Source organism: Centruroides vittatus, unplaced genomic scaffold (genome assembly GCF_030686945.1).
Source record: "Centruroides vittatus isolate TY-2023 unplaced genomic scaffold, ASM3068694v2 contig_1863, whole genome shotgun sequence".
In the NCBI taxonomy this organism is placed as follows: domain Eukaryota; kingdom Metazoa; phylum Arthropoda; class Arachnida; order Scorpiones; family Buthidae; genus Centruroides; species Centruroides vittatus.
This window is the reverse complement of record NW_027121147.1, coordinates 66,744-94,581: the sequence shown is the minus strand read 5'-3', so window position 1 is coordinate 94,581 and position 27,838 is coordinate 66,744. Positions and strand designations below refer to the sequence as shown.

General features: G+C 29.5%; 1 long non-coding RNA gene across 2 annotated transcripts in view; it reads right to left on the bottom strand.

Moving 5' to 3' along the window:
* Positions 1-1,765: 1,765 nt before the first annotated feature.
* The window catches only part of LOC136969999 (uncharacterized), a 37,563-nt gene continuing 11,490 nt past the window's right edge, over positions 1,766-27,838 (bottom strand). For both annotated transcript variants that reach the window (XR_010879912.1, XR_010879913.1), the window contains exons 2-4: positions 22,329-22,503; positions 5,489-5,613; positions 1,766-2,116 (exon numbers count right to left, since the gene is read on the bottom strand). This is a non-coding gene — a long non-coding RNA (uncharacterized lncRNA). The remainder of the gene's footprint in view (positions 2,117-5,488; positions 5,614-22,328; positions 22,504-27,838) is intronic.

Genomic DNA, 27,838 nt, shown 5'->3' with positions numbered 1-27,838 from the left:
ATTTATAAATGTAAATTTTAAATATTTCTATTAACTTGATTATATTAATTTTTCACTAGTTTTTAGTTTTTTAAAAATTATAAGTGGTGTAAAAACACTATTCAATAATTGCCAAACATTTAGTCAACTCAAAAAAGAAAAGTACTTTGAATTATTTTATTATTTATTTATTTATTTTTGCATTCTATAGAAAATAATAATAATTAGGAATGAACTCAAATTAATTAAGTTATATGGATAAGTTCTTGGAGTATTTTCTGTTTTTATCATTTATCTATTTAGGTTTTTCAAATTAAAATTTATATTTTTTAGCTCATGTGAATAATATATTGATACAAAGTTTTTCAATTATGTTATTTTAGTTTATTGCTGTAATTTATTATTTATAAAGAAAGAAAACAATCGAACTGTTTACTTTCTCTGCCAATTGTAAACTAAGCATTAGTAGTCAATTTGTAAATTTACTAATTGATCTTGCTGACTTTTCATTATTGTCAATTAGTTATTTTAACATGCAATGAACACAATTTTTATCTGTTTTTTCCCGCTTATCTAAAGTAAACTGTAATCATTTACTTTATGTTCTACAACACGCGAAAGAACTGAATCGGTTTTTAAATTTGTATTAAGTAAAACTAAATATTTCGATTGTTATAAAAAGGGGTCCTGTATATAAATTAGTAAGTGTCATAGGTAACATTAGAAATAAGCAAAATATATCATTGATACGCTTTGTCTATTTTTAAGTTACTCCTTTATTGGCAAGTGAAGTAAGATATATCTTTAAATTGAGTTGTTCTGTTTTATAATTTTAACAAAGTAATGAATTTAGCTAAATCTATATAAAATTAAACAATATTACAATAATTTTTATAGATTTTTATATAGATTCTTCATCCAATTTAGACCTCAAAGTTTAGGTCCTAAATCTATAAGATATAGTCTATGTTGGATATACTATACTGTACAGTACAGTACAGTACATACATTATATATTATAGTACACTTTATTTATTATTTTACTTAGTAATTATTATAGTTAAATTTTACAAAAAAACATAGACAGGAACATGATGAGCGAATATATAGAACTAGCAATATAATACTTGTTTCTATATGTTAATAGACTAATTTATTAGTAGCCTATATAATATTCCAGATTTCGGTCAAATAAATTTTCTAACACATGTATTACGTCGAAAGACAAGCAAGAGCTTTTCTGATTTTTATAATAAATTCATAGTTTGTTTATATATATATATATATATATATATCATAATGCAATAACGTTTAAATTTGCTACTATCTACACCTATTTATTAGAAAATTTCGAATCTAAATTTAACATTTTTATGCCTTCCAAGAAACGATTTCATTTTGAAAAATGGACCTGGACTCCATCATTTACTGAATCTCTTGATATAAATCTATTAGAGGTTTACAACGACTCTACTACTAACTGTACTAGCCTTTAGCATATAAAATACATTTCTGATTTAACAATCTTGTAAATACTTCGAGATAATTTATTGAAGTCAGTAATTCCCATAATGAACTGAATTTCATAATTGCTCCATCTTCCAACAATAACTGTATACTCCCTATAATTAGAACAATCTCCTCTATTCATTTCACGAAGAGCTCGGGGCTACAAAAATACAGAATGTCTATTTTATAATCCATTAATTCTATTTAGTAACATATGTTATTATTGCTGATATTACCGCTTCGTATAGTGTACTGTACATATATATATAAAAAAAAAATGTTGGAGCAAGAACCATTTAGTGTAAAATAATTTAACCATTAGCCAAAAAATTTCTATCTGATAAAAATCTAATTATTTTTTGAAGGGAGAAATGTTAAAAAAAGAAAAAAAGGTCTTTTTCAATGCCCGCGGAAACGGGCCAAACTGTATAATAAACGGGCTAAGAGTTTGGGAGACGTCATTTTCTGATATAATAATATATCGGATCACATTGACCGTGTTCGACTTGACTTAAATAAGAACTACTGTTTTATTGAACAGAACAGTAGTTTCTTTGTATGAATGGGCGAGCATGCGTACGGGATTCTGATCATTCCTCCTCCCTAATCTTGTGTTCACTTACGCCATCTGGAAGCAAAAACAGAGAAATTCGATCAAGTATTATCTCGAGATATCCGAGGATTTTGTAGGCTTATTAGTTAAGGTAATTCAATGGATTATGTTTAAATAATTAAGGTTTAAGTACTTTTTTTAAAAAAATTGAAGGATATTCTTTAATGTTTTTCCTTGCCCTTCTAATATTTATATTTTTGAATTTCCTAACGGATTTCATCACTTAACCGAAGAATTTATAAAACGATCTGTTGCTTTATTTCATTCAGTTTACTTTAAAATTTTACTATTTTAAATTTTTTTCCTTATTTGGCTTTAATATCCTAATCTAGAATCATTAATTATCTATAAATATTCACATAAATAATATATTTAAATTTAAAATAAAAAAATTAATCGTGACATTTAAGAATATAATTCTGGTTAAGAAATATTACAAATTGATTTTCTTTTTTAATGAGTTTTCTTTTATTTTAAATATCAATTTAATACACTCTTTTTTTTTTTATTTTTGAACAATTCTGAGTGAATATAAAATAACCCCGAGATGGAATAACCTGTAATCTAACACAATCGATAAGTAAGATTTAATGGAGTAGAAATATTTTTTTCCCTTGCTTTTATAATCCCAAATTATATCTATCAGAAATCATTTATCATTGCCCTGCGTGACCATTTAATCCAAAGCTTTGTCACATGCCAATCAAGATAAATACATTGGCCAATCATCGCTCGGCCTTATAGAGCTCGTTCATCTTTCATTGCCATGGAATATGAGTGCTGCCAAGTTTTTAGCCAATAGAAAGAGATGTGTCAGACACTATGGTTAGTAAATGAATAGTATTCGTAGACACGAGATCGGTCCATTGTTTGCAAATTGTTCGAGCAATTTTCTTACCTGTTTACAATAGGCCTGTATATATATAACAAGTTCAAACAAATAAAAGCTTTTTTTCATGTTTCTTAAGCTATTTTAAGTACTGTATATTATAAGAATTGAATCTACAACTGAGCTGTAGTTACTAAAAACTATTTTTTCCATAAATTTATTATATATTTGAAATATTTAACACAATTTATGCCAAGAATCTTAATGCTCTAGGCTATGTCGACATTATTCAATTTTGCTATGGGTTACATATATTTTCTTTTTTATTTGTAAAATTACATGACCTAAATGTACTCTAGCTTTTGTCAAATTACATGTTTATTACCTATATTTATGTAGATTTTATTGAAAAACTTCTGTTTTACATGTTCTAAAAGCTAGTTCTTTTCAATAATTTAAAATGTTGTTTCAGCTACAGCATATAATAATCTATTATTTAAGTAATAGATAAGATAACAGTATTAAAAATGATCATAAATAAGGTAACAACTGTTTAATATTTATTAAACTAAATGATAAACTAGATAAAACTCCATGCTTATCGCATTGACATGTAGAAAAGTTTGTTCCTGTACAACGTTATTAAAATACGCTAAAAATAATTAATACGATTAACATTAAAAGCATCAGATTATCATAATATCATTATGAAAATTGTAAATTGTATTATGTAATTGAACTAAAAACTGAGCATTATGAATTCTATGTAATTTTGTATGCATTATTACATTTCTTCATTTAATTTTAGCCGGTAATCAACAAGTTTAATCAAATGTTTACAATAATTTCATAGATATAAATGAAGTGGAAGTAATTATTTGGATTACATGTTTTATAGTATGCATGCATACACATACATTACTGTATGTGTTGCCATTTTTACGATAGGCATACGATTAGGATTATAGTTCTTGTATATGTCTATCTATAAGTTTGGATTTGTATATAATGTAAGCCTATAAGGTTTGGTATTATAATGCTTATGAAACGATAAATTTAGTTTAAGGCTTTTTCTGTTTAATTATCATTATAGGCCTATATATATTATACTTTAGTTGTTAAAATTCAAATCATTATGCTAACCTAATAACTCGGTTAAAGTGTATGTTAATAGTCATTTTGATGGGATTGTTTAAAATAATCTATGTCCCTATTTAAAAAAGCAAAGTCTATATGTAATTTTTATTACTATTATATTTAAAATAATAACCAGATTACTTTATTAAATAGTTTTATAATGAAGAGTAACACAGCCCTATTCTCGATAACCTAATATATTCTTAACTACAGTAAATGTAAATCCGAAATTTCATTATAATAACTTAGCTCGTGATTCCATTTGGGAACACTTCTAATAAGTAAATTTACTAACTTATGTTTTGGAATCACTAATTTGGACGGGTTTAGCTTTACTTAAGAAGTAAAGTTAGTACTCTAAGGTTAGGACTACTGTCTCAAACATAACACTAACTTTAATACATTCTTAACTGAAGTCAGGAAAAGTAAGTTTCATGCGATGTTTCCGCATAAAACTTAGAATATTCTCATAAATTAAGGAACTTTAATTAAATCCTAATGCAAATTTTTTTAAAGAAATGGATAATTCTTTTATATGATATTTAATATGCAGGCTGACCTTCATTTACACTTAAATAAAATATAAATTATACAATTCTATGTAATTACGAACTTTAAATAAATGATTTAATTCTGAAAAAGATTAAATTGTTCTATTAAGTATAAATTTAATTTTTAAAATATATCAAATTGCAAGAATTGTATTGAATAATTCTGTTATCAAGTTTTAACGACAACTAGATTTTCGATAGATAAAATTAATTAAAAATAATGCTTTTATTCATAGTAGGCCTAAAGAGCTGATATTTAAGAAACATTAAAGAATGTTTATTCTGATAAGCATCTCTTAATGCCTCTAAAATAAATTAACTAAACAACTTGAACTTCAATTTAAAATTTTTAAGATAATTTGAAGTTACTATACTGTACTGTACAGTATGTTTAATTTACATAATGACTTTATCCGGATATCATAATTCTAAATATAGTTAACAGTAAAATAATAATTATTTAAATAGGCTGAGATAATTATTTGTAAATTTTAAATACTTTTTCCTGTATATTTTAATAAATTTTGATTAAATGTGTAGAAAATCAGCCAAGTTTTTATCACAAAATACACAAAAATAAATTAAAGGAACAGAATCAGATCTATTATATAACTTTTATTAAATAATAAGCTAATTATAGTTTTTAAATATAAACTATAAATAACAAAATTCATCATTCTACATAGAATTTAAAAGTAAGATATCCTGACTAGTCATATGACACAAATAGAAGCACAAGATGTATTACTATTTGCATCCATCATACTAATTTATCAAGCTAGACTAGATGCCAGTTTGAAGAGAGGATAATAAGAAGATAAAATTAATTTCTATAGAAATAATTTATTTGAAAATTTAAATGGTACGAACCATTGTGTGACATCGATCCACATTAAAAATTTTTAAAGGAATGAGGAATATTTTCTTCTCCTCTTTGGCGCCTCTTCTCCATATCAAGAGATTCAGCTGCAGACTCCCAACAAATTTGCAATTTTCTAGAAAATTTACAAAATTTTGAACTAAAAATATGAAAATAACACAACTAAAACTAGAAATATAATTAAAAGTATGATGTTTAACTAAAAACACTAAAGGAAGAACTACTTAAATCAGAATAAGAGTTAAATATGAGTTTCTAACGTTATTTTTCTAGTTTCTTAACGAATAAAGTATTTATTTTTAAAAAGATTAGAAAGTTTTAATAATTATTAAGTTATAGTTTAAATTAATTCCTAAATTAAGATATATAATAAGTTAATTATCTAACGTTAGATCTGCTATTTGTCATTCTTTGCAAATAAGCAACACATTAACAGTTAAGATTGGATTGTGTATTAAAAAACTTAAATTATATATTTTTTTGGTATGAAACCAGTTCGAGCAATAAAACATTTAATTAAGCATATCAGCACATCCTTTACTCAATTCGACTAATGAAATGTGCGATGATTAACGCTCGCAGCTCCATTGCTTCTATGGTATCAACACGAAGCCGAGGTGGAGTCTATTAAAAAACTTAATTACGTTTTATTTATCTATTAGATTAGATAGGGATTAATTAGTCAAGTTTATCACGAGATAAAAAGAAATAACCGTAGATTTATTATTGGCTTTTACGATGACAAAAGATGGTGTTAGCAAAGGAGGGGACATTCAGCCAAGCCGATGATGTTTAGTTTTACTCGACTGGCTTTGGTAGCATTGAGACAACGAGCAGATGAAGACGTGCAGAGGAGGAGAAAAGGCGTGATTAAGTTAGGGAACAAACTGGCTGCGTTCTAGTTGATTAGAAATATCAAGGAAGTTGAGAAGAATCATTTGTAACGCCAAGTACTACGTTGGAAAGCCTAACTGGCAGACGCTTGCCAATCAATTTGTTGTTCTTTTTTTTACAATTTCAAAGTTTATTGTCTGGAAGCGGTCTGCTGTATTCGTTTTCAAATAATTTAATGACCGTAAAGCATTGGATTATGGATTAAATTAAGAAACGCTTCTAAATACGAACCGGTCTTATCGAATTCAAATTTATGAACGAGCCAACAAATTCAGGAAGGTTAAGATATTCAATAAATTTCGAGACCCAAAAATTTAAGTTTATATCGAAATATATAATAATAATCCCAATTTAACTAGATTTATTTAAAAAATAATTTTATATATTTCTACAAATTTTATATCATTAACAATTGAGGGAAACAAAAAGTTTCTGAATGAAAATTTTACTATGAATTTTCAATGTAGACATGGGCATAATTTTGTCATTAAGTTTACATCTATTATTCAATTAACTATAATTTATTGCTGTTAATCACGGAGGGCTGCTGTTTGTTCATTCATTATAAAAAGCTAATTTAGATAATTTGATTATAAATTGATTTAGAATTACTAATGCTTATAATTAATCCTAGATTTTTACAGCTTGTACGAAAACTAAACTTCAGCTCAGTTTATGCCACTTTTTATGATTAAAATTATTGTTATTCCTGCGCAAATAGATCGAATTCTTTTAATTTTCATCATATTTTAAAAGGAACACATTTTAAATTTCATTTTAATTGCTTTAAGTTTAAAACAGATTTAGAATTTTCCATTTAATCATAATTAAAATTATTTTATTCTGTTTAGATGTAGAATGTCTTTGCTTTCGCTTACTGTTTAGCATTAGAATTTGTTTATTTTAGTATTTAAATTGCTTTAGAATCAATGCTTTTTATTGTTCTTTATCCGATTAATTGAGATTTATAATGATTTTTTTTTTCACACTTAAAATTAATCTAATTGAACTTCATTTACTATTAAAGATTAAGAGAGAGTTAAAAATAACCCCATAATGTACTGTACTTAGTAATTACGTATATTTACAATTAATACTGTAAATTTCTAAAATTTCAACACTAAGTTTTTTCCCCCCCAGTCTGAAAAATAGAATCGGTTTTTATTCGTTTCTTAAAATCTCTTATTGTTGTCGCCTGACGTCATCCGAACACTCCACTGAAATCAATTAAAGTCTGTTCCAGTGTGACTAGACGGAGGGTAACCAGATTAAGGAGCCAAATCCCCCAATTCAGTCTTCCGTTTCGAAGAGAATCGATAGAATGTGCGGGAAAGAGGGGATGTGTGAAAACGACCGCGATAAGCCCTGCGTTCACTTCCCGTCTCTTGTCTGGTATAGGATCCTTTTTCAAGTCTGTACTATCCATTCTGTAGCAATGCGGTTAGACCTATCTGATGCAGCTATTGTGTTCTTCCCTGCTGTCCAATACCTGGATTCGCTTCTGAACTTTCTGAAAGGCCATATGGAGAGAGAGTTCAGAAATAATTTATTAGTCTCCGGATGAGTCGAGAGCTGGCGCCTCACGGTGGCCGATATCGTAAACTTAATAGAACATGCGCAGATTACACTTGCTCGGATTAAGATTAGATTAAAAAGATTATCGACATTCGATTAACCGTAAAGTTTTTTAAAAATATTGAGTTTGGCCGAGTTTTATTATTGTTTTTTTAAAGATTTTATGGTGTTCGAAACTTATTAATGTTAAAATTGTCTTATTTGCAAAAAACAAAATTAACGTTGTTTTTTTTTTTTGCTTAATTTCTACATTATAAAACTATATTTAATTTAACTTTATTCAAATTTTACAAAATTTTAAGTGGAGTTTTTATTAATGGACATTAATTCCTAAGATGACAAAGTTAATTGAGTAAGATAAAGCGGTTAGAAGACGTTTTATTACATAGAAATACCGGTTTCAATGCGATATATTCTCCACAATCTTTAAAGTAATTCAAGGAAATAGTTTCTTTTGACTTTTGACATCTTGAAATATCCTGTGGATGCTACCCGATCTTTCGTTTCTTCTTTTGAACGGAAATGTCACACAGAGCTAGGTGCTTCATCATTTCCTGCCAACAAATGACATGTTGCAATGCAGAAACGTCAGTAACCCAGTATTTTTGACTTGTTTAGAATTTTCTCAAAGTAAAGCATAAATAAAAAAATTTAACCTATTGAACTAAGGAATATACGTTTTCTTATTAGCTAAATGGTCATTTAAGACTATAAATGCAACTATTCGAAGTTTTATTACTAGAATTTATGTTAAATTTATTATAATCTTTTGTGATTTTATCTTAAGGCTTATAATTGTGCGTAAAATATGAGGATTAGTAAATATAACCTTTGGCAAATGTAGCCTACTTAAGTTACTTTGTAAACATTATTTACAATAGGAGACTATTTTAAGATAATTGCAGCTTTAAAAGTAGAAGTTTTAAGAGATTTTAAAGAAACATTTCTGCAATAATATGCTATTATATATTCATAACTTTATTTTAATTATATTAATCTATCAATGCTTACTTTTAAAAGAGAAATTACCAGCTATTTTATTAAGCTAAAGATTAATAAAAATGCCTTGCCATTTCTCTTCTGGAAGAAAATTTACATACAAACTTAACTTTAATATATATTTAAAAATATATATTATATAGCCTAACTTTAAAAAGATTAATTTTATAAATTAATTTCACTACGAGTTTCATTTTGGCTATAATTCTCAGTTTCATCAAAGACACGTTAAGCTAATTTTATGCTGCTATGCTTTAGGAAAAATGCTGGAAAAATATATAATTTTCTGTAAGGCTAATTATATTTTACAGTCGGTTCTGACATTCTCATTTAAAAACCTTTAGATTTAGATGTAGAAATATTGCGAGCACTTGTTATTCGAAAGTTTTTAAACGCTAGCGAAGATTTTTAGTAAGAAAGAACAAATTAAAAAATATATTACAGGCAAAAAGATGATACATGTATTCTTAACGACTTTTAATTTCCACCCACTTGTCGGTGTCTGCAGCAGAGAAAGAATGAGAGGGTGAGTGATCATCTTTGCTAATTTTTCTATTTTGGTAACAGTAAACCATTGTGGCGTACATTCCAGTATTTTAGGTAGTTTACATTATACAGAGCATTTTAATTAAGTCGGTTCGACAAACTCTGATCTCTCCTCTTTTTCTTTTTTTTTCTTCTTGTAAGAAAACTAAACGAATTGAGAATTTTTTCTTCACTTTTTGCTTCAACGCAGCACTAAATTAAGACCAAATGAAAAATTACTTCTGGATGGTGATTTATTTTGGGAATCGATGTTAAAAGCATTAAAAACAATTTGGTTTAATGAATGCTCAATAATATATATAATTATATCGGTTGTTTAATTAAATATGCATTTTTTTTTTTTAACTTCAATTTTCATTAAATGCCAACGTAGTTAATTGTATTAGAAAATACAAAACACGTGTATTTATAACGTTAATTCATTAAGAATTTTTGCCGTAAATATAGAATTGTAAGCAAAAATGTACGTCATTATTTTTAAATATTTTTAAACCAATGAATTACCCCGAATCGCTCGGTAAAATAACCGTTAGCAGATGCCACCGATCTCGCCATCTATCGGACAATGCCGGAAACTGGACCAAATCGACGAAGGCTCCCTCTCCCGTTAAAAATCGGAACAATCTTTTCATTCGGCAATTTATTTTAAAAATTTTTAATTATTTTCATTTTTTATCGACGAAATTTTTATAAACTATATAATTACTTTTAATTATAAATAATTATAAAATAAGTAAATTTTATCACGCTTTATCACGCAATTTAACTTAAAGTTTTAATTTTAAGTTAATAAGGAATGCTTCTTTGAATATTAAAATATATTACAGAAGAGGTTCAGTATTTTAACTTGATTTATAAGATTTGTAAGAGTGAAAGATTGCTAAATTTTAATTAATTAATTATTTTTTAAAAATTAATAATTAAAACGTTAATGGGAATTATTACGCAACATTTGTATTGTTAATTTTTAATTGTTTTTTTTATTGTTAATTAACACTTGGAAAATTTTAATAAAGGACACCATCGTTTTTCTATTGTATTGTTTTTTTCCTTTAAGTTACAATTAATTAAAATCATTTATTACGTAACAATTAAGTATGTTATTATTATTATTTTTTTCCCTTGTTCATTTCAATTTGTTTGTTTTCTTTCCTTAAATGAAATGCAGAATTGAATTAAGATTTTTATACTTTTTGCGCTTTTTATATTTATAATTTAAATTCAAAATTTTATTCTCTACTTTCGTATGCAAATTATTGCTAAAGTATTTATTTATTTATTTATTTATGTGCATTTATTTTTAGTTCTGAATAAAATATTCCCTCTTAAAGATTGCTTACTTTTCATGGTAATTTTTCAATATTTATCATTTGCTACGTACGAAAATACTTATTAAACTGTCGTGTAATTTATTCAGGGATTTAATATCAATCGAATTCTGATAAATCTTTATTAGAAAAAATTAAAATCGGGCTAATTTTTAATGAAAAAAAAACCTTCATTTACATTGGGCTAAAAAAAATAATGGTGTGCATAAATTAGGAGAATTTGTTTAATTTCTCCCTGGAGCAAATGCATAAATAATCGAACCGAATATCGAACGACGTTGGAAAAAAATGTTGTATATATACTGTTTATTAGTGTTACAGAAAAATTTTTTAATCGAAAATTGCCCAGCCTATCAGTTGAAATGATTAATTATTCGATGCGATTTGAGTTCAATCTAGGAACAACATGATAAAACACGTCATAATTAGGGTAGAAAACTAAGTAATGTCGTTATCATTCTATCGTCGAATTGCCGGTCTATAATTTACTTTCTCTCCTAATCCACTTTGGTTGAAAGACGATCGCCAATTCTGATAAGCGACTAAAATTCATGAGGTGCATAAAATCAACCACTTATTATTCGACCAGGTGTAGAGTTAGACTGGGTTAGGATAGTCTCCAGCGAAAATACAGCCTTGTAAATGGTAGTTTTATAAGGATATTAAGAAAATTTGTATCTAGAAATTGCAGCTCGATTTTTGCCCCAATCTATAATATGTCCACACCTAACCTAGAATTTTGTGTATAAGAATTATTGGGATAAGGACGAATGGCGTAGAAGTTATTAAATTTAAGATTTTTCGTTTAATTCATCTACAAATTTTTATAATATATATTATTTAGATTTCAAAAAAGCTCGATTATTAGAGTTACATTAATTTACGTCGGGTTATCTTGCATAACGCTAAGAGTAAACGCAATTTATTTTTTCCATAGGATGTTTCAGGAAGCTCTTTATAGATTCTGTTATAATATCCGCCTATACGTTTATAGGAAACTATAATATGAATTAATTTATAACTTATGATGTAGTAAGGTTAGTCTGAAATAAATTTGTAATGTTTCTTCGAACAGGAGCATAAATAAATTTCAAAATGTCAATGTTCGAATCTGAAAATATTCTTCATTCTCGAGAATATATTTAACTTTAGCTTATTACATTTTAATAAAAAAAAAAGGAGAAAAAGACGGAGCGTGTTTAAATTCGTATATAAAACGACTTTTCAAAATCAAGATGACACAAAAAGTTCATGGAACCCTGAATTCGTGCACGCAGCTGAGTGATGTCATTCATTCAGAACTTTCAGATACTCGGTCACGTATTTGTGTAAAGAATGTTTGAAGCTGCAAAAGTAGCGTGATAAGCATCCGAAAGGACCAAAGCATGTGTTTTTCTGTTTACAATACTGTCGATACATACATATGGTGTGGCATTGAAAATATTTTGCTATTCATCGAACACGAAACATTCGCCACTAGATGGCACACCGTACCCTTGCGTTGAGCTAACAGTTACAGGTCCTAATCTTAAATCGATTGTTTTTATTCAAGCCATTTTTTGACATTAGATGCAATATCGAAGATGGAAGTTTAAGTGATAATATCTTTTTTTTCTAATGATTTTTTTCCTTCCATAGTGCGAGAGATTATTCCTTTGTTTTGGTTTTTGCCCCCGTGGAATTTGAATTTGAAATATCTTCCATTTTATAGCGGGATAAAAAATTTTTAAGTGAGGATTTTTTACCTTTTTTTTCTATGTTTAAATCGCGCTGTCGTGCCAAAGAAATTAATTATAATTCTATATTTAGCCACTATTATTTAACGTTCTATTATAGTCCTGTTATTTATAAATATACTTTTAAAACGTAGTTGAATTTTTATCTTTATTTACGATATTTTAAATAATTATTTATGTGCTGTAGCAATAAATAATTATATACTATTATATTAATAATTAGTAACAGTAGAATCTTGCTTTCTATAAAACTAGGTTTGTTTACAACCATTAATTACATTAGATGTATTATTGATTTCATTATTATATTTATTAGAAAAATAACTGACTGACAATGAAATGGATAGTTTTATTGTTATGAGAATACATTCGAGATAAAATTAATCAAATTAATAGATACGCAATGAAAAAAAATCGAAAAAAATTACCTCATTTTGCGCATTATTTTTTTATATATCTATGTAAAGTGAAACAAAAATTTTTTTGAAAAACGAAATAGGGTCAGAAAGGTCATAGTTTTGCACCCAATGAAACATCGCGCCAGATTTGCTAGCCACACCTGCGTCAAAAGGCTCATACTGTTCTTCCCTCGGGGATACGCCTCTCATCCAGCATCAGCGCAAGCGTCCATCTCGATCCACTTCTGTGACGTCATTCTAGCCCATCCCCAGATGTGCCGGATAGGACGAGGTAGGTTTACGAGGTGGAGCCTATGTCGCGTTCATGTGGCAAGTCGGTCGGAACGGCCAGATCATATCTGACCCTCGACTGCTTGACGTGTATATAGGATCTTAAAACGAATAACGGGTTTTATATGATAACCGCTCGTTACTTTTTAGTTATTTTTATCGAAACGGTTTTAGGCCTACGTTCAGGGATTTCAAGCGAACCGAGGTAAAATAAAAATGTTTTTGTATATAAAAGTTTAGCTAGGGAATAAGCGGTTGTAGAAGGAAAGAAAGAAAGAAAGGAAAAAAATATATATGTCTGCGCATGAAAGTTTATAGGCCTACAGGTATATTTAGTTGTTGTAACATGTTGGAAATAAGAAATTTGCCAACGGTTTATTAGCATTGTAATTTATTAAACGTCATTAATCACTGCGTTTGGTTATCAAAATATATGATTTTAATTATATAATTTACATATTTCTTGCCGCTTCTTGACAAATAGATAATATATTTCTATACTGTAAGCCTTCAGTTTTTATATATATACATTTAACGTTTTAAATAAATAAACGCATTTCTAGCATTTTAGCTTAGAAAGTTAGGCCTAATATTACAGATGATAGTAAAAATGGCTTAAATTTTCAGCACTTTTAACCGAATACAACTGTAGGAATTATGGATTAAATATAAAACACAACTTAGATTTATAAAATTTTTATTTTTTCAGAAAATACATAAATATTTTCTCGAGCTTAAAGCTATAACTCTGCGTATTTTCTACGTTTAGAAGTGGTTTAAGAATGATCGTTGCCATCCCGATCAGTAAACAGAAAGGAATAATAAGCTAGATCTGGTAATTACTTGCGCAGTAATGAACTTCATTTGTTTAATAGCGAAAATTAAATAGAAAAATAATTACTCCAACCACTATTCGATTTGCAAAAAAAAAAACAAAAAAAAAGAGGGGGCAATGAAATATAAATAAAATTTAGGAGCATTCGTTTATGTGACGAACGCCGGGATTCGTTTACGGAGCACAAAACGTCATCTGATTATTGTAATGTGGGTATCGCCCTGTTTACAGTCCACATCTCTAGTTTATGGTGTTTTGGGCATCGGAAAAGGATTTTTGTGCACCAATTAGCGTCAGAAACGGGGTTTACTGGCTCCGTTTGACGGCACATTGCGTTTCTGTATTGCCGAAGCGTGGAAAGAGATGAGACCGCTTGTTCCCCAGAGGCTGGGCCGCAGACAAAGCCAAAAGCTCCCGGGCGAAGAGACGATAAGACATCGGTCGGTCGGAGGTCTCATTGATTTCTTCGACGAACAAAAGACATCTTTCTCTGAGCCATTGTTTCCTTATCTCGTCCTAGGCACACAGGCGGACAGCTAGATACACTGTGTTTCAGCCCTAGTCTAAACTCACCTTTTTTATATATATATATATCCCTCGCAGTTGCCTAAAAGTTAATACTCTTAACTTGTGCTAGCATCCCTTCTCCGATATTGCCCAGCAGCGCGCCTAAATTTCCTTATCCGTTTCTTAATATTAATCCATGGGTTGGAAAATGCCGCAAACTTACCTTTAATACCCGGCTTTACTGCTTTTATGAAACGATTATTCTACCAATAATAAAGATAACTTGTCTCGGAACCGAGTCAATATACTCTGACGGTATTATTACTACTAATACTACTATTTCTCTTGATGGAAACGGCAAAAATCGAACGACTACGACTACTTATTGTAAATGGAAACGATAGTTCGGCCCGATATATAAGTACCTTAGATTGTTTTACCGGCTATTAATAACCCTGTCAGGGACACATGTTGGGTTAGAATAAAAATTTGATGTAATTTTAAGAGTTTAAACCATTCGAACCCCCTTAATTGAAACGTAGTACGGTAGATCGTTTTCAGTTCGAAATCTCACCTTAATAGATACGCTCCCGTTTACGTAAACGTGGCGTAACGGACACACGAGTAGGTTTTTCCTTCGTTAAACGCTTATAAATAGCAACACACCGAAGAAATATTTGCTCCAAATAATGAATGGGACGTATAGTATGATATACGTCCAGATATTGTGGAACGAATCGCATTTTTATTCGTTTATCAAGCGATGTTGTCCAGCATCGGCGAGATAACAAGTTACACCACTATACATCATTATTCGCGTTTTCTTGGCTACGAAATCTTTCCTTCTCGTATTGGATATACTTAGTGAAGGACGTGAATATAACTCAACGATTAATTGATAACTCTTCACCCTCCGCTATCGAGGTAATTGTCGGGAGCAAGAGAGAAAGAGAGAAAGAGAGAGAGAAGGGGGATAGAAAGAAGAGGGAGAACATAAACGATTTAGGACCGGACCGAAGTAATGGTTGCGGCGTAAAGCCAGCAGTTGGGATATAAATAACGTTGGTACCTCGTAAAACGGCCTCCGCCGCAAGTCCCCGGGTAGCTAGCTCGGTAGTGCGGCCACCGCCGAAAGATTTATTTCGTCCTTAACACTTGGCAACGCGTGCCGCGCGACACTCAACGGGTGACCTGCAATGTATTATGAACGTGCCTGCTGCTGTCTGTACGGCAACGGGCTTCCTTGTCGGCTCGCCCGATAATTCGGCTGCCAATCTTTTGCCTGCATATCTTACGACTTTGGCTTCCTTTTATTCCTCTTTTGTTTCCCTTCGCTCTTTCGTTGTTTGGTGGCACTCCTTCGTTGATCGGACTTGGGAATCTGTCACCGCTTGTGCCAACAACGAATCGTGTTTAAGTAATGCGAGAACGAATTTTTTTTTAACAAGTAAAACTGCGAATTTTAGTCGATGTTAAATCGTAATTTGCCAAGACTTATCGGCTTTCGTGGCTGAAATACCATAAATTTTTGCGATGTTTGTGCGTTTCTATTCGGGTTTTTGCAATTGTATCGAAGCATCATTGTTAAAATTCGAGCTTGTCGGAATAGTTAATTTTGTTTATAGATTCGACGTGTTTCTAGTCGAGTAGATATTCTTAGAAAAATGTACATTGTAAGGTGTAGGGGTATAAATTTAAACTTCTACCACTGATTGTATTTAAACGGTATGCTGTATTTTTTTATTTTAGTATCGCTGATATTTACAAATGTTGTTTAGTTGTTAATGTTATCTTTTGTGAGGTTTTAATTGATTCACTTCAACTGACACTCGTCTATCTTTTACACGATACGATTACACTGCATGACTTGTCGCAATAACAGCTGTTAGTTGTCATGTGTTCATGCTACCGAAATACATAAACTTACAGTTGGCGACTATCACTAGAAACATTTTGACAGGTAATTGCGCTAGATCTTTTTCAATTGTTCGGATTTTAGTACCAACTTCCTGTGACTGTTGATACGTTAGTCATGGTTGTCTTAATACTCACTAGCGTGTTTCTGATGTTCACTTACGGCAGTTCTATATTTGTTCTATACTGAACAACAAATTGTATCAGGCTGTTAAACATCTGATATCTTCATTATTCTTGAGCTTACAGAACTTAATCTTGATCAGATTTGTGGCTTTTCTCGATATATAGTAGCTGTCATGACTTACGTAAAGCGCATCAAAAACAATTCGAGTTATTTGATAAAATGGATTCTTTGTAATGTCTGCTGTACAGTACAACATATTTATGTTCTATTGTAATCAGAATTTTTGAGGATTTGTCACACGAAGTTGTGCGTATTCATTCAACTATGACAAATCTATGAAGCGAATTATGTATGATGCGATCGCTACAAATGGTATTAAGTTGAGTTATAATAGGCCTACTTTTGATATGAATGCTAAAACATATGTTTTTTCATATTCTATAGGGAATTTTTCTTTGAACTAATAATAAAATTTCGCTGTTGTACTGTTGTTATATGAGTACTGTTTTAACGAAACATAGACGAAAGTTTGATTATTTTCCAGCATAAATTATATAGGCCTGTATTGAAAACGTTCATGTTGCTATTCCAAATGGTATACAATTTGCATTTTTGATATAATTCTAACGCTCGTTTGTATTATGTTAAGTCCGACTTAATCAAGTACCACACTAATGAAGCATGAAGTGTAGGTCAAACGATGTTAAGTTTGTTATTTAGAAAGAAAAGGTCAAATAACATTAATAAAACTAAATTTCATAGTTATTTAATAAAACCTTTCGCAATTTCAAGTGGCAGATAATTTACGTAACTCGATGCGATCATTAAACTGCCGTCGGTGCACGAATAGTGTTGGTCTTCGTGTGCAGAAACAGACCACACCCTCGCATACTTAACCACACTAACATGGATATAGGCTATAGGTCTATCCACGTTCACAATTCAAGTGACGTTAGCGTGAGCATTTGGTACTTTCTACGGTCCTTCTGCGAGGTACAACCGGGGTGCTAAACAGGGTGTGTCGATCATCCTCCGCCTCCCCGTCCGTCTGGCCCTCGTTCAATAATAATAAAGAAAGAATTTTTAAATTGGAGCCACGACCGATGAGAGAGGACACAATATTACCAGATGAGAGAAAACTCGACCTACTTATGAAACGAACACATAAGAAAAAAAACAGAAAAAATTCCTCCAAAGCTGTAAACTGTAACGGACGTAAAAGTTCGTTACTTGGAAGGTTCAAAAATAGGCGTAACTATTTAAAATGTGTTGAGAATAGTTGGACATAATCCAATTCGTAATACAATTGTGCTCAAATTTAAATTAGATAAGATTATGCTTTACCCAAACTGAAGCGACGATGATTAAATTGTGGCATGTCGGGCAGAGTAAGCAATGCGTGCATAAATTAATTCCAGGACTAGTGTCGATGTAAAGTAGGCCGCTACGATTTGGTCGAGTCTAATTTATAAACGCTAATCTGTAAGAAATAGCAGATGTCTTCATTATGCACTGACTACTTTAGAGATTAATAAAGTTCTCGTGGTTCTTCCCTTTTTTCCCCCTTTTTTTTATGTGGCACGTGCCACCAAAACGCTTAAGTTTTCCGTTACTTGGCGCATGGTGGTCGGCGCAACATTTTCCCCGTTCTAGCAAAGAGAGGGCGAGAACACAGCGTCCAGACAAATCGTCTCTTCGGTCATTTATTTAACTGATCGCCAACCTTTCGCCACCTCGGCGACCTTTCTGCCATTATGTGGCGGGTTACCGTAACACAAAACGCCGTTTGTTTTCTAGTCGTTAACCTCTTCTCTTTACGACTTAAGTGACAAGCAATATGTAACCGCTTCATAAATTAGACTTTGCAGGGGGCGCAGCCGCGTACTCTGTACCCAAACGAATGGCGGACAACGTCTTTTAGACCCCCGCTCGCTTCGAGTCTAGTCGTTCTTCAAACAAAAAACTTCTTCTTCGTGCTAACTGAATATCGGCTCTTCTTTAACACCCCTGGCTCGTTACTAGATTGGAATTTTTGCAGGCGCATCTTGAAGTCCCTTCCAGGTACTTCACGTTCGTTTTTGTATCGTTCGTGTCTCCATTTTTGAGATAAAATTCGGTTTTAGACTAAGAACAAAAGAGATTCTGAAAATGCTTTGTCGGTAATGTCGGGATCGGATTACACTCCGGTTTGAAAATACGTGATGAGTTTGACAATCCAGAAGATATCTTTTTTACCATCTGAATGGTTGCAACTGGAAGCGAAAATTAAACTGCGTTAAAACTATGAAATTTAGATCCGATGGACCATTTTTATCACGGATATTCATCCAATTGGATCGAAAGAAATCGATAATCTTTCTCGTTTGCTTACGTTGTATTCTCTTCTGGTTTCTTTATATTTAACTTTTTCCGATAAAATACAATTCTTTGATTTATTTCACAGATAAGTAACATAATTTGCATAATTTAATTCATCAGCTTCAGTTATACCATACCTGTCCAAAATGTTAAGGATTTAAGATGTCTCGTTCCGTGTTTAAGGTAAACTCTCGATACTTTGATGGGTAGATTATTTAGGATGATTGATGAGCATTTAGGACCTAATATAATAATAATTACTAAAATAATTAAGAATTAATATATGATATTATTATGAAAAAGGGCCTTTTCATCTTTGGGAGGGGTTATAAAAACCTCATTAAAGTGGGGTATTCTTGAACGTGGTAAATCGTTTTACCTTCAATTTAGATAAAAATTTCCCAAATTTTCTTCTCGTTTCAGTAACGTCGTACAGGCTTACTTTAAAAACAACTAAGTTATAAATTCATTTTTAAATTAACATGTAGGCTATGTTAGAAATTTATTTAATAATTCAAATTTCTTACTTTCTTTCCGTATTCGGTATTTAAAGACAAAAGAAAAACTTAAATATTTTCATCCAATGCAATAAAACTAATGTTAAATAACCTTTTTAAATTTAAATTTCTATAGATAATCTGCAGGTTGAACTGTTTATCACGTACTGTACAAACCTTAAACAATCTTTCGCCTGAAAGAAATTTAATTCGTAGACTCAAAGTAACTTTAAAGTTACGAAATTCATCTCAGAACTTATAGAAACTTTATGTTAAAAGACTTTATTATATTAAATGTTCATTTATATTTTTATATTATTTAATTTTCATTTTGCAAGTAAAAACATACAAAATATTACAAAAGAGATGTCGAAATTCTCTAAAGAAAAGAATCCTTTGGAGAAGCATTTATAAAATAGATTTCTTAGTATCCTGTAGATAACATCTGAATAATATAACGTATTTTTAATTTGATATCAAAAGGAATGTAAATTAATAGGCCCTATTAAAGAGAAAACCATGTCGACACTCTAAGCTCACAGTTAAGTCGCAGGCATTATGTGTAGATATAATATAAATTTGATTAAAGTCATTTAGCCCCCCTACGTGAGGGTTTATGCGTTGTCACCGAGAGCCAGTTATAAGCATAATGAGATCAGGCATGCGAGGATAATGTCCCAAAAGTGCTATAGCGACTGAAAGCGATCAGCAGACCGTGCAATATAGATTAACTTTCTTGTTAATAGTCTAAGCAAAATTTCAAGCATTAGTTTCAAGGTAGGTCGATCTTAACAATTTACTTAATTAGTACTACCGATTATATCGCACTAATCGTTTATTCATTTATTTATTTATTATATTTACAGCGCGAACTACAAAAGTTCTGCTTCGGGATTGTGGAATCATTCGTGCTATATGTCCAACAGATCCACCGAAAACATTTTTATAGCTATATCAATCAAACTTAATACTTGTTACTACTATACTATAGGGCTATTTTTATATCGAGATAAAAAATTATCTGAAGTTCCGAGTAATTTTTCACGATCAGTTTTAATGGAAATTCAAAATTTCTTTGTTGAAAGCCCGGAAACTTACTCAATGCTGAAGATAGATCGCAATACAGGCCAACCTTCATGCTATCTGTTTTATATTGCTTCTGTTTTCAACGTTTTTTTAAAAATTTTTTTTATAGTATTTTGTTATCTATAGCATTATTAATAATACATTTCGTTAGATTTTTCGTATCAAAAAATCATTTATTGAATATTTTATTAGGAAAGTTATAGCAGGCCTAAACTTTGTATTGGCCTAAGACTTAATTCTGATATAAGGATGAATTTATCTCAATTAAATAGATCTATATAACTTATTCTAACTATAAAAGATAATTATTTAAAATTGTGTATAAAAATATGAATAAATTAAACTTGTAGAAGCTCCAGTTAAATGTTAGGAGTGAAATTACTATAATAATTATTTTGTAAATCATATTTTAAAAACTTTCAGTTATTATCAACCAATTAAAGCAAACTGAAAATACATTTCGTTAAATATTTAGTAATTAATAAAAGTTGCAAGCCACTTGATAATAGCGCCTATAGCCTATTATTGCAGCTTAATTACTCACAATAGAAATCTGCTATTAGTTAAAAGAAATACCGAATATACAAATGAATTTTGATTAAAATACAATTAAAATCAAACGATATTTAGGCTCCATAAACTTAAAAATTTTCAACTATTATTATTTTTTTCATAATTCTAATAAAATTTTGCTGCAACTCCGAGTTTAATTGGAATTTTCATGCTTGAAGGATGGAATAATGTATATATATAGGCTATATGCCTATTGTTTTCTTGTGTAAAAATTGTAAATCGATTTAATACAAAACGAAAACTCTTTTATAACTTTCGTAAAACAAAATAAGCATAGGTTATGTACAAAAATTATTCCTTTTTTTTTTCCATAACTCAAAATAGATTTTCTTTATTATTGTTATGCTGCAAAGACATATCTGGAAACCAGATGTGCGTGAAAATGTCAAAAACATCTGAGCCCATATTAACTTAGTTATATGTATATATAAAAAAAATAAGTAAGCTTTTGTACATTTCGAAAGTTTTCTTTAATTATTCAAAAACTATTTTTCATGATTTATAAATATGACATTTTTTGATGAAAGTATAGAGATACTAATTAGATTACATAGCAATTAAATATAAAAATGATGCCTCCTTTTATATAGTAGACTGTTGCGTGAATGGTTCTTTTCGTAGTGTTTTGTCAGGAATTTTTTTTAATATAGGCCTATATATATATTTAATCACGCAAAATTAGTGTCTAAAATAATTAATTATAAATAATTCTACAGGTTTAGATATTAACGAGATACACCTGCATAAATTATTGTATTTTTTTAATAATGTTTTTGGAATAATCCGAAGAGTTTTTTTACGTTAAACATACACGAAAAAGTGGAAAAATATCCGAAAAATGCGTCTAAATATGATATTCAAATATTAAGGAGGTTAACATCTGTTTGTTTAGCCCCTTTCTAGTTTTTAAGGTGTGCAGTTTTAAATGCATAGACCTATATAACGAGTTTATTATTGAAGTTGGTCAATAAAGTTAGGTCTAGTTTAAAAATGAGCTATATTATTATTGAAAAAAAAATTAATTTTTATGAGAAATGGGAAAAGTTTAAGCTGAAAATTAGAAATAAAAATTAGGGAAAAATAATATAATTAATTTACTCATTTTATCTTTCATAAAGTTATATATAACTAATGTAATTAAGAAGTTTTTTCATTTTTTTTCTTACCTTAAAGGTATTTATATTATACGAATCTCTAGCTTTGTGGATCTACTTGCTTCTTTCTCACTGAAGAGTTACTCATTTCCGTTGATGCATTTTTATTTCCGGTCGATCCGGTTAGGTAGGTTGAGATGAACAATCAACTGCTATAGGCCTCTGGATAAGCTGGAAACTTTTCTTCCTTTCATTATAGACGGTTAATAGGGCATACAATAAACAACGGAAACATTAAAGTTCATCACGGTAGTAAATTTTAATGCTATTAACAACAAAAAAATTTTTTTTATATCAATAAAATTAGTTCGAATAGTTTTGTTGAAATTTCTGGAAAGTAAATTTTATCTCAATGATAGGTTTAGTATTTATTTTTAAATATTTAAGGTATTAAAAAAAGTTTTTAACGCTTAAAATAAACTCTTTAAATAGCAAGAAATGAGGAAAAACCGATTTCGAATTATATTAAATTAAAATAAAGTTTTTAAAATACATATATATAGGCTGTATAATCACACACACACACATAATTTTTATAAATTTTAATTATCCCATTGTCTTCTGAAGACGTTTTTCGATTTAATATCCCTAAACACCCACTCATAATTTTTGTTTATACTTATATGGCTATGTTTTTCTTGTATAGTCGTCAGTTGGGTTTTGATTTCCCTAATAGGTGATTATTTCTATTTATACAATCAAAACTGGCATCATTAGTCGCTATGAAAATTCTGCAGTCTTTCTGAATTACAACATTAAAAGAAAAAGAATAAAAAAGGTGTACAAATGAATAATTGATTGTTCACAACATTAAAAAAGAGAAAATTATTCTATTTACCAATTGGTTTAATCATTTTTTTAATGGTAAAACAATACTTAATTAAGACATTATGCAAATTTTAAGTGCTGAGCTGTAAATTATTTTTAGATGCTCCATTATTAGCGTTACAGTCAAAATTAATTTTTAAAAATTCCAATTGGAAATATGTAGGAATATTAAAACTTTTTAAATTATAATTTTATGATTTAAAAATTTTTTAATCTAACAAACAAAATAATTGATGTAAGAACTACATATTTCACTTTGTAGATCTAGATCTATAAGTGAGTTGATTAATCATTTTGTAGCATGCATGATTACTAGAGCATCCATACATGTAAATTTGTAAGTAACACCATAGACTATTTAAAAAAAAGAGTTTTAAATCTTAAGAATCGGTATAAAAAAAGAGTTACACTTAAGTTTATAATTAAATATAATTTTATATCTCCTATCAGGTTGGTGCTCACACGATAATGTTTCATTAGGTAATAAAATCATTATTTAAAAGTTGTTAATAAATGGTACGTTATTCAATTTAAGTGAAGCTTAAATATATTGGAACAAATTTAAAAATGCTATCAAGAGGAAACAAAAGTAAATTGTATTAAAAAAAAATATAATAATCTTTTATAATTCAACTGTCCATATTGAAAGAATGATGGATGAAAATGGATTTCACATATAATTCTTTGAAGGTAAGCTCATTATAGTTTGCTATTAATTTATGTTATCTTCATCAATTATGATTTTTAAAAGTAGAATTTTTATATTAATAATCTAATCGTTGACGTATAATATTCTGCAGACAAGTTCGGTTTAAATGTAACTACTGTATTTAGTTATGCTGAGTCTTGTGTTGTCATCAAACGCCAAGAAGCAATCTAATATTACAAAATTTTCTTTTGACTCGAAACTTCTGGAAATATTCCAAAAGTAGTTGGCGTCTCTGCTTGGCTGACACTCTTTCCGGATTGTTTTTATTTATTTTCCGGTTCCGGAGAATTTCTGTCAGTCTTCTTTCTTGAATCTTGAATTCGTAGCCTTTCGAGTGTAACGGGGTCCGAACCTAACTAGATTAATGATGCTTCAGTTTCAAGAAGTTGAAAAGAAATTCATTTTATCTCCTTTCTTTCCCTTTAAGATAAGTTTCTTACATCGTTTTTTGTCTTCACCTTCTCTCAAGACCAGTGAAGCTCGTATGTTTTGATGGTAAACCTATGCAAGTCTGCTTTTTCGAGTTGTTTCTGGCAACCGTATCAAACTTTTATTCCTTTTTTCCTCCTCTTATTCGGAAGAAGAAAGGTTTTAGCTTTTAAAGTAAGATATTGTTTTTTTTTTTTTTTCATAATTTTGAAAGATATACAAATAACTTCAAGGGTCGTGCTCTACATCTACCCTGTAGATCCGAATTTGTCAGGGTATCTGACAACAAATTCGGTTCTAGAGAGGTTTGTGTGGTGCATACGATTCACCGATGCTCTTCATCCAGAAAAATAATCGAAAATTTGAACATCTACCGTTGTAAAATATTAGATTAGGCCAATAATTTTTCGCGTATCTTATTTAGATTTTAAGTTCCAACTTATTTATCAATTGGCATCGGAGGTTTTGCAATATCTTAAATAATTTTCTTTCAAGTTAGATAAGAAATAAACTAATATATAAAATTCAAATGTAAAACAGGAGATCTTTCTTTTTATAACTGGAAATTTCGATTCCTTTTTCTTTTTGCACAACCTTTTTTAAATTTTGCAAATTATAATCATTTCCAGTAAATTTGCATCTATATTTGATTCATTCAAATTTTCTTTCGTCTCTGCACGGAATTTTATTTAAAGAAGGCTATGTACCTTCATAATTTTACACTTTAGAATAAATATTAGATCTGCGAGGAACATATGGCGTGCCCCTAGCACAGCTGTTGTGTTACATACAAGCAGCAAAGCTCTTTTAGTTAAGCACGCAACTTCCACTGAATATGATCAGATGCGAAGGTTATGAGGTGCTGAGAGTTTCTTCCACTTTACCTTATTTCCTACTTCAGTGCATCGCCTCTAATAATCCAAACTATTACTTGATTGAAGAAATTGCTTCCTTTTGAATTGTTTCTCGAGATATTTTTTCATATGCAAGAATACAGAATTAAAATTCTTTAACAAAAGAGATTCAGTTTATGTTATCTGCGTACTTTATTTATAAAAAAAAAAAGAAATAAAATTAAGTAAATAAGATAAATTAAATTAATTTTAATTTCTTACAATTAACATCAATTTAATCTTAAAATATTCTGAACAAAATACAGTATAAGATTTATCGAGTATAGAATAATAATTAAAAGTAATTTGATTAAGTCTAAATGATTTACATTTTATTACGAGCTTCTATATTTCAAATTATATAATTTCCTCTCGGTAAGGATAATTAGAAAATTATAGAACAGAATAAAAGAAAAAAATTAGACAAAGTCTATTACGTTAATTGTAATTAAGAATCGAAAAATGATGTAACAAAATACTTCAGCTTATCCTTCGAATTCGAAGATATCATTGTTTAAAAAGGTTACATGTCCTGAAAATAAGGAAAGATTTTTATATGCTATAAAGGAAAGATTGTTTGTTTATTTGATAACAGACAAGGACAACATTGAAAACAATTGCACGCTGAAATAAGCATTTAAAATTACTCTTTTGAAAGCAACGTCGTGCAGAAATCATGATTTGCATGAATTGTATGATAAAAATTGTAGACTTTGAAAGGTCAAAAATAAAATATTTTAAGTATAAATTCTCGTTTCTGTAAGAATTTCGATAATTTCAACGACTGATAATTGTTCTGAGGCTTCCGTAGTAATATTAAAACAGAAGTTTTTTTTTTTTTTTTTTTGCCAATTTTCTATACTTACGTACACAAAAATTTTAAAATTCTATCGTGAAGAGTTTAAAATCTATTTCTAGATTAAAATCTACGGTTTTTTCCTATAATAAATATTAACTAGAAAGACATTTTAGATGCCATATTAAACTTTTAAAGATCATTTCTAAATATTTTTATTTTTTAATTATTAAAAATTTATATAATTGTTTTAGAAAATAAATGTTATTACTTATTTCAATAAATACAATTAATTAATTGTACTGTATGTACAGGTACTGTACAGTACATTTTTCTAACTTAATACAAGCAATATTACAACGTAAATGTATCAACACCAATGTATCATCTTGATCAAGATTTCGTTCATATTTTATCGATATTTAAAGCACAATTCGTAAAATATTTTGTATTAGTTTTATATTTAAATTAAATATAAATGTCTGTAAATTTGTAACTTATTGTGATCTGTAATTATATGAAAAATGTTTAGAAATTCTTTAAAATAGAAACTTTCTATAAATAAATTTTACTGCTAAAAGGAGAAAATCGGTAAATTTAAATTATAAATTTACTATTATAATTCTTCTAAGTTTGTATGAATAGTTGGAATTAGTTCAAATTAGATTAACAGCAATGTACAGAATACCACTCATTTAATCATGATGTGATAAACTTTAATTGTCCTAATTTATTTTTAATTAAATACTATACATGTTTAAAATAATTATTAAAATATTTATAGGCTATTTAAACAATGTTTATTAAATAAGTTATTAAATATAACATCTCAAATTTTAATTATGATTTCGTGACATTTATTACTCACTACACAAGTCTATATATTATAATGTATGAAATTTTCTAGTATTTTAATTATAGAAAAATCTCTTACTGTGTGAAATCAACTTATATAAAACTCTCTCTCTTTTTTTAAATTTTCGACTGATAAATTGGTTTGAAAATTGCGAAATTTGTGATTTTGACGAGAAAAAAATGGGACCAATGTTTTTTAGCAGTGTTGCTATGGTAACGGTACGTGACACGAAAAAAAGAAGTAAAGTGTAGTCATGGGAACAATTTCACACACACTTTTCATGGTCCCGGTTCAAAGTTCCTTCCTCAATTATCTACTCGAATTTCAAAACCGAAATTATGAATGCTGATGCACATAAATTGCTAATCCTTAAAAACATTTTTTTTTTCTCCCTCTCTCCTTCCTTCTACTGCTTCTTTGTCCCCCTTTACTCTATAAGCATTGCTTAGGAAGCATTACTAGAAACCACACCTCATCGAAGTTAAGAAAATAAGGTCCCCGAGGATACGGTAGGAGGGGCACTCATGAGAGTTCTATTCAGCAAATTTCGTCACGCCCACCCCTTAAGGGGTGTTTTGAGAGTACGAAGAGACGATAAACAAAAGATGGTGCTATTAAGTTTAGAAGCTAGATAATTTGCCGCCTTCAGTTCTTTAGCGCGAAAATAAAACGGGGTGAATACTGTCGCGTGCAAGGTCAAGAGAAGATGCTCCTTAATTGTGTTTAGGGTGAAGGATGTAGTCACCGGCAACACCGAAACGTCGTCTACTAAATTCGGGTGATATAGCGTGAGTTTATTGTTCCGAAGTCATTACCAATGCATTAGTATCTCACCCGTGGTTCGTCAAGGTAATGTGCCACGCCGCAACCGTGCGCGTCTAGCATAATAAATGATTTACGTTTCCTCACGTTTGCCTGTTGACAAATCTTTAAACAGTCGACAGCAGATACTGATGTTAGTTTGAAACGAGAGAAAAGGTGAAAAAACTTTAACCTAATGACAATGACATT